At 38.3% G+C, this 8,804-nt stretch overlaps 1 non-coding gene across 1 annotated transcript; it reads left to right on the plus strand.

The window, feature by feature from the left end:
* Positions 1-2,498: 2,498 nt before the first annotated feature.
* LOC138093944 (small nucleolar RNA SNORA51) lies at positions 2,499-2,621 on the plus strand. The gene has a single exon (XR_011146178.1). It is a non-coding gene; the product is annotated as a small nucleolar RNA SNORA51 (small nucleolar RNA).
* Positions 2,622-8,804: the final 6,183 nt, after the last annotated feature.

Consider the following 8,804-nt stretch of genomic DNA (forward strand, 5'->3'; position numbering starts at 1 on the left):
CAACAGATATTAATGAAGCTAAGAATTGCATTTTTAACATCAAGAAAGTAAAACCGTGTCAGCTTAGAATTCTATATCCAATCTCCCACACTCATAGAAAAGTCAGTCCTCCTAAAACTTACCTGGAAGATATCCTTTGACTTCAAGGTAAGTAGAAAAAGAGAAGGAAAAAAGTTTTTAAAAGCAAGAAAGCAAATAGACAACTAATATAGTTGGGCTTCCCTGGTGGCTCAGATGGTAGAGAATCTGCCTGCAATGCAGGTGACCCAGGTTCGATCCCTGGGTCAGAAAGATCCCCTGGAGAAAGGAATGGCTACCTACCCAAGTATTCTTGCCTGGAGAATTTGATAGACGAGTAGCCTGGAGGGCTACAATCCATGTGGTAGCAGAGTCGGACACAACTGAGCAACTAACATTTTCACTAATACTAGTTCCCTAGTCTCTGTATCAGCAACTAATTTACCTAAGAAGTGGGTGGAGCTCTTTTATTACGACTATAGTCTTTACACCAGCAACAAATTAGCTGAAGCATCAACTTTGGTAAATGCTAGATTATCCCAATTTATCACTATTTTGCATGCCATCAGTTTTTGTTAGAAAAAATGCCAAGGTGACATAAAACAACTAGTTGGAAAATAAAACAACGTATAATTCAATAAAGACACCAGGCAAATGCTTGGTCATGCAAGTCAAACCTTTACCAAATATCAGATTGTTATTATTTCTTAGCAAGAAATAGATCAGACAGCTTGAAAAATTACTATGTATCCTATTTCTCTCAAAACTATGTTTAAAATAAGGCCTACATATTATTTATATTAGGTATCTATAACACAATGCTTCTTCAAACAAAAGACACATGCACTCATAAACATACTGTGTTAAGTACTGAGGAGGGCTAGGTTAAAACAAGAATGCCTGAGTCAGATTGCTTGTGTTCCATTTCTGTTCCACTGTTACATAGCTCCATGACCTTGCCAAGTTACCTAACTTCTTCGAGCCTTATTTTTCTTATATGTAAAGTATTAATGATAATAACACATATTTATATCATTTTGAAGTTAAAATTGATAGAAGTATTTCATGTACTATAGTTAGTCCATAGCAAGTATGCAATCAATATTAACTACTACTATTACTCTTGAGAGTTCCTTGGACAGCAAGGATAACAAACCAGTCAATCCTAAAGGAAATCAACCCTGAATATTTATTGGAAGGACTGATAATGAAGCTGAAGCTCCCATAATTTGGCCACCCGATGAGAAGAGCCAACTCACTGGAAAGACCATGATGCTGGGAAAGATTGAGGGCAAGAGGAAAAGGGGGTGACAGAGGATGAGATGGTTTGATGGCGTCACTGACTCAATGGACACGAGTTTGAGCAAGCTCAGGGAGACAGTGAAGGCCAGGGAAGCCTGCCATGCTGCAGTCCATAGGTTCGCAAAGAGTCGAACCTGACTTAGTGACTGAACAACAACTACTATTACTGCTGCTATTGCTGCTACTACCACAATTACTGGGCTTCCCTCCTAGCTCAGTTGGTAAAGAATCTGCCTGCAGTGCAGGAGACCCTGGTTCAATTCCTGGGTTGGGAAGATCCCCTGGAGAAGGAATAGGCTACCCACTCCAGTATCCTTGGGCTTCCCTTGTGGCTCAGCTGGTAAAGAATCTGCCTGCCATGTGGGAGACCTGGGTTTGATCCCTGAGTTGGGAAGATCCCCTGGAGAAGGGAAAGTCTACCCATTCCAGTATTCTGGCCTGGAGAATTCCATGGACTGTATAGTCCATGGGGTCACAAAGAGTCAGACACAACTGAGTGACTTTCACTCACTCACCACAATTACTGTTATCACCACTATTAATGCTGGTACCTGGAGAAGGGCATGGCAACCCACTCCAGTATTCTTGCCTGAAGAATCCCATGGACAGAGGAGCTTGGAGGGCTGTAGTCCATGGGATCACAGAGTCAAACACAACTGAAGTGACTTAACATGCAAACACAATACTGGCAAGTGTGGAACTCACTTTTTTCTTTTGGAGTGGTGGAGGATATTTAGGAATTTTTTTTTCCGGTTTTCCGAAACCTTTTCAATGTCCACATTTTTGTAAAAAACTTGATCAAGTCATATATTATTTATTCTAAATCTAAGACTTTTATCTGTTTAAAGCACCGGAGATATTTGTTTATTCAATATTTCTTTATCTTGAGTTTGTGCTCATTCCAATCTATTTCCTTCTGCAGATTATTCTTATCAAATAATTTACAAGAAAAATGAGACTAAATCAGCCCTTTTTTTATCCTTCAATGTTACATTACTGAATATAATGTTTATCCTTTTCTAGTTCATTATATTGTTGTAATGGAAAAAACATGGTCTGTATGACCCTGGTCTATTGGCTTATGTCCCCCTTTCGACCATCTTAGTGTATACTTAGTAATTTTGTAACAGTCTTTGCTATTTGTATTCTATTATTTTTTCTTTTAAGTAATACCTTGAGGCTTCCCAGTGTTTACCACAGGCTGTTTGCTTACAATGACTGTACAGAAAGAGAAGGCAGAATAAATCTATTCTATAAACGAGGTCCTCTGCTTGGTCAGTGTTGTGACTAGGGAGACATAGAAATGAAGCAGACAACTAATAGCAATGCCTATAATTTATTTTTTTCTACATATGAAACTTGGTATTCTGGTAAGTTCTCATTTTATTTTCACTAAACCCTAAAATGTAGATAAAAGTATATCCTCTCCTTCTTAGGAAGATAGGTCATGGCTATTCTTTCCAGTATTCTTGCCTGGAGGATTCTGCGGACAGGGGAGCCTGGTGGGCTATAGACCTTGGGGTCACAAAGAGTTGGACACCATTGAGTAACTAATACTTTCACTTTCACCCACAGGCATTGAAAGGTTAACTTGACAGTATCTCCCCATGAGTGAATGCAATAATTAGCATTTAAACTTAGACAGCTTGGTTCCAAAGTCTAAACATGTTATGCTATTTTATTTCTGTAACTTCGTTATACAGATACCATTTGTAAATATTCATCTCCCTTTATCAATTTTAGAATTGATAATATCTGTGATTAGAATTAGACCATTTTAAAGTTTATCTCTCCTCTTGAAACATTTTCTCTTTCAAAATTTCAAGCTATGAAATTAATTTATTCTGAACACTTTAAAACCTGTCTTCCTGAAGAGAGCAGCTCACACTGGACTCTTCCTTCCAGCCTTTTGCTATTACAAGCAGTAAAGTAAAATGATAGGACTTCCCTGGTGGTCCAGTGGTTAAGACTGTGCTTCCAATACAGGGCACACAGGTTTGATCCCTGGTCTGGGAACTAAGATCCTACATGCCTCATAGTGTGGCAATAAATAAATAAATAATAAAATGCGATAGCAGTAGCATAGATTAAAAAATAAAGTAAATAAAATAGCAAGGTGTCTTCTCCCCAAGTTCATAATTTTCCAACCAGGAACTAATTAGTTACTTCCTGTTGATGAGAATCATATAAACTGATGTAATTATTCTAATTCTTTCTGGTTTTTTCAAACAGGATTGGAAAATGAAGTTTTCAAAAAAATTGAAGTTTCCAGCCGCTTTGCATTTAGTGGCAAAAGATTTGTGCAAAAAAGCTTCCCTGAGGCTCCTTTTTAAGAATTCTAATTCATTTTATATCCAATAATGTCTCCTTCATTTCTTTTAGTTGGCTAGAAATCCAAAGTGAAGTCTTACATCTATTCTCTTTCTCTCTCCTTTTTGTCTGGACATATCACACTTCATTTTTCTTAAAGTCCTATGTTTTATGTGATTCTATGCAGGGGTGTGTGTGTATGTGTGTGTGTGCTTTGTCATGTTTGACTCTTTGCAACCCCATGGACTGTATCCCACCAAGCTCCTCTGTCCATGGAAGTTTCCAGGCAAGAATCCTGGAGTGAGTTGCCATTTCTTCCTCCAGGGGATCTTCCTGACCCAGAGATCGAACCGGTGTCTCTTGCATTTCCTGTGTCAGCAGGCAGACTCTTTACAGGAGTGATTGGAAAAGACCATTCCTCTTGGATAAACAGGCCTTAGATGAAATCTCCTTAGACCCTAGATCATCTTCAGCCTGTGGTCTTCAGTAAAATGCAATCTTCCCATTTTTGAAAGTTAATAGATACTTATCCTCTGTAGTGATTCAAAATCTGTGCTAAGCATTTTTCACACATTATTTCATTTTTCCTTCACAACCATACAAACAAGATTTTATAATCATTTGAAAGTAAGGAAACTGATGTAACAACCTTGTAGTTACTGGTTGGGACTCTGACAACTTATCTGGTTCTAAGTCTAATTTTCTCCCCTTTAAACAATACTTTTTTCCCAGGTTTGTTGTCCATCCAGTGAAGGACTCTCAGCTCTACTAGTCAATGAATCTAAGAAGTCAGTCTTCAAAAGAACCAGATACCCAGAATAGAAACCTTTATTGAAACTGGTGACCTAGGATCTATCTTTGAGAGCACACATCAGCCAAAAATGAGAGCAGGGAAGAAAATATATGGCCTGAGTGGTGGACAAGTAAGTAATCTTACTTCCTTGGAGAGATGGTGAAAAAAGAGAGAAGTGAGAACAGGGAAAGAAAATAGCAAATATTTGGGTAAAGTGATACAAATGCTACATAAAGAAACTGCCAGTGAGAAGGGGAATTTGTATTGATTTGCAAAGCAAAAAGGAAAGGTGGGAAATATTAGTAAAATTCATAGCAATTAAGCAGTTATTAAACCAGGGACCTTTGATGAAGACAGAAAACATGACACATAAGATATTAGTGAAGTTGGATTTTTCTCTCCTAATTGAATTCCATCTCTTGGGATAACAATTGGTGGTGTAACCTACAACCACAATGTTGTAGCATTTTCAATATCAATTGCTTTTCTAAAACAGGAATAAATTTCCTTCTATTTTCTATAAAAGCATTATATTTTTCCTTTTTTATATGGATTTCATATTTTTGCTTATAAACAGTTGTATTGTCTGCAGACCAAATGATTTTGGGGATGTTAGGATAAGGAATTAAAATTAAAATATGTTTTTGAAAATTATATTTGTCCAAAAGTAATCATTGTGTACTATTCAACTTACGGTAATTCTGAAGGACTGCCCTAACTTCTATCTAGATAATTCCATAATTCCAGTAAGAAAAGCAGCAAAGTGGGCAAGAGTTGGCTCCCTGTTTTCCCTCAGATGATGTTTAAAGGATACTGTATTGTCATCATCGATAGTAATAAAGAAATAATTTGCTTGCAGTATTTTCTTATTGTCCTTTTCTATTATCAGTTGAACTATAAGAATCAGAGTTATCAAAAAGCAACAGAACCTCTGGAAGGGAAGTCTAGAAGATCCTCATGCTTTTTCATAACTCTGGAATGTCAGAGTAAAGTCAGATAGATAGGGGGATGGCTGGGGCCGGGGGGGGGGGGGGGGGCGGTGGCGGGGCACTGGATGGCCTATAAACAGAAACCTCCAGCAAAGAAAGTCCAGTAGTTTTCCACTCATCTTTGAATCCTAGCAGAGGTAAGCAGACAGGAAAAAAAAAAAAAAGTAAGTCTTAAACATTTGAAGAATAAACTCTGAACTCCAAAGAATACAGCCTAACTTATTAAAGCCTAACTTATTAAGGAGAATGATTAAGAAGAAGGGAATAAAAGTGAATATGCTCATTGAAGACAATAAGTTTTTATTTTTAAAATGGTATTTATAAAGTAATATTGTAAATAATTTACAGCTTCTGAATCCCCCCTCCATCACATGATATTTATAATCAAAAAATAAGATTTACAGATGTTTACTAAGGAAAATTATGCAATCACATAGTCCAGTCTTAGGCAATCTTTTATCTGCTGTTTTACCATTTCTCATAAATCCACAGGTATTACAATGCACATGCTGTTTTAACGTGACTCTTGTTTTGAAATCACAGTTGATCTTCCCAGTTCCATTAGCAGCAAAAGAAAAAACATGCCATACCTAAAAATCTAATTCAAAGCATCAGTATTAAATCCATTATGGGACATTATAAAATGAACTCAATGCTTCAGTAGATAAATTTACTTATCCAGGCCGAAAGAGTATTCAGTTCAGTTCAGTTCAGTTCATTTCGTCGCTCAGTCGTGTCCGACTCTTTGCAACCCCATGAATTGCAGCACGACAGGCCTCCCTGTCCATCACCAACTCCCGGAGTTCACTCAAATTCATGTCCATTGAGTCGGTGATGCCATTAAGCCACCTCATCCTCTGCCGTCCCCTTCTCCTCCTGCCTCCAATCCCTCCCAGCATCAGAGTCTTTTCCAATGAGCCAACTCTTTGCATGAGGTGGCAAAAGTACTGGAATTTCAGCTTTAGCATCGTTCCTTCCAAAGAAATCCCAGGGCTGATCTCCTTCAGAATGGACTGGTTGGATCTCCTTGCAGTCCAAGGGACTCTCAGGAGTCTTCTCCAACACCACAGTTCAAAAGCATCAATTCTTCAGTGCTCAGCTTTCTTCACAGTCCAACTCTCACATCCATACATGAGTGCTGGAAAAACCATAGCCTTGACTAGATGAACCTTTGTTGGCAAAGTAATGTCTCTGCTTTTCAATATGCTATCTGGGTTGGTCATAACTTTCCTTCTAAGGAGTAAGCATCTTTTAATTTCATGTCTGCAATCACCATCTGCAGTGATAAATATAAATTGTCTTTGTATTAATTGTTTATTTGTTAAGGGCCAACCACATATTGCAGTTGGTAAAGAACCCACCTGCAATGCAGGAGACCCTGGTTTGATTCCTGTGTTGGGAAGATCTGCTGGAGAAGGGATAGGCTACCCACTCCAGTGTTCCTGGGCGTCCTTTATGGCTCAGCTGGCAAAGAATCCACCTGCAATGCGGGAGACCTGGGTTCAATCCCTGGGCTAGGAAGAACCCCTAGAGAAGGGAAAAGTTACCCACTGCAGTATTCAGTTTATTTGTTAAATTATCATTTTTATTATCATACCATTCTTCAAGAAGGAACTTGGAAAATCAACTTCCTCACCAATGTTCTTTACCCATGAAAGACAGAAGAATGGTGGAGGCTTAAAATATTCTGAAATCAAAAGCTATTGCCCATATCTGTGACTTTCTCAAATGGAGATATTTTTCTTTCTGAAATCCATTTCTAAAGAGTAGTAATCAAGTTTTCTAATAGTCAGATAGAAGCAAGATTAAAAAAAAAAAATCTACAAAAGCACCAAGGAAAACACCTATTTGTAAACTGTAGCTACTCGTTTCAAATCCAGTGAATTTTTAAGAATTCATCGGCCCAGTTTCCAACCTTAGAGAGTTTAGTTGAGAAGATGTTGAATGAAGACTTCCCAGTGTGATTCTATTGATTTTAGCACCACTTGAAAAATTGGGAATGCAAATTCCCAGACAGCATGCCAGGCCTACCAAGTCAGAATCTCTTATAGCAGGATTCAGAAATTTGTATATTAACAAACCTTCCCTGTGATTCTTATGTGTTTGTGTGTATGTGTGTATGTGTTTGTGTTAGTCACTCAGTTCAGTTCAGTTCAGTTGCTCAGTCCTGTCGGACTCTTTGTGACCACATGAACCACAGCACACCAGGCCTCCCTGCCCATCACCAACTCCTGGAGTTTAAACAAACTCATGTCCATTGAGTCGGTGATGCCATCCAACCATCTCATCCTCTGTCGTCCCCTTCTCCTCCTCCCTTCAGTCCTTCCCAGCATCAGGGTCTTTTCAAATGAGTCAGCTCTTCGCTTCAGGTGGCCAAAGTATTGGAGTTTCAGCTTCAACATCAGTCCTTCCAATCAACACTCAGGACTGATCTCCTTGAGAATGGACTGATTGGATCTCCTTGCAGTTCAAGGGACTCTCAAGACTCTTCTCCAACACCATAGTTCAAAAGCATCAATTCTTCAGTTCTCAGCTTTCTTTATATTCCAATTCTCACATCCATACATGACTACTGGAAAAAGTCATTCAGTCATGTCCAACTCTTTGAGACCCAATGAACTGTAGCCTGCCAGGTTCCTCTGTCCATGGGATTCTCCAGGCAAGAATACTGGAATGGGTAGCCATTCCCTTTTCCAGGTGGTCTTCCGAACCAAGGGATCGAACTCAAGTCTCCTGCATTCTTTATCATCTGAGCCACCAGGGAAGCCCATGATTATGTGAAGTCAGAAAGATGAAATAATGAAAACAAAGGAACTAGCAATATAAACCATCTTCTAATATTATTTTTCACTTTATCCAACCATGTCTTTAAGTTTTCTCTTATTACAGATGGCTTGTATAAATACCTGTGTTTTAGCAGCTGTGTGGTAATCTCTTGATAACAGGAAATTCCCAATTAGCTGAAAATTGTTTTTCAGGAAGCAATGTTTGTTTGTTAAATGGCAGTGGTGATCAAGATGATAACAATCCATCTTCTTATATTGTTATGTGGCTTCTGAAATTCTTCATTTAAAATGAATCACTGGTCTTGTGTAGCCATAAGGCTAAAACAATACATCCCAGAAGTACCAGTTGTCTACCTTTTGTCTGGGCTGCTTTTGAATGACAGACAGAGACAATTTGGCCCACAAAGTCAAAGATATTTATTATCTGGCTCTCTGGAGAAAAAGCTTACTGACCCCACCAAATCTAACATATCCAAGAACAAACTCTCTAATTACATTTTCATAGTTTTTCCTCTTAAGAGCAAAACAAAAGTACATTCCTAACCTAGAGTACATTGATACAAGATTTGGATTCCAGGAGAATGAGATTAAATTCCCCATGCAAAA

The sequence above is a fragment of the Capricornis sumatraensis genome, chromosome 1 (assembly GCF_032405125.1).
Source record: "Capricornis sumatraensis isolate serow.1 chromosome 1, serow.2, whole genome shotgun sequence".
Taxonomy (NCBI): Eukaryota; Metazoa; Chordata; class Mammalia; order Artiodactyla; family Bovidae; genus Capricornis; species Capricornis sumatraensis.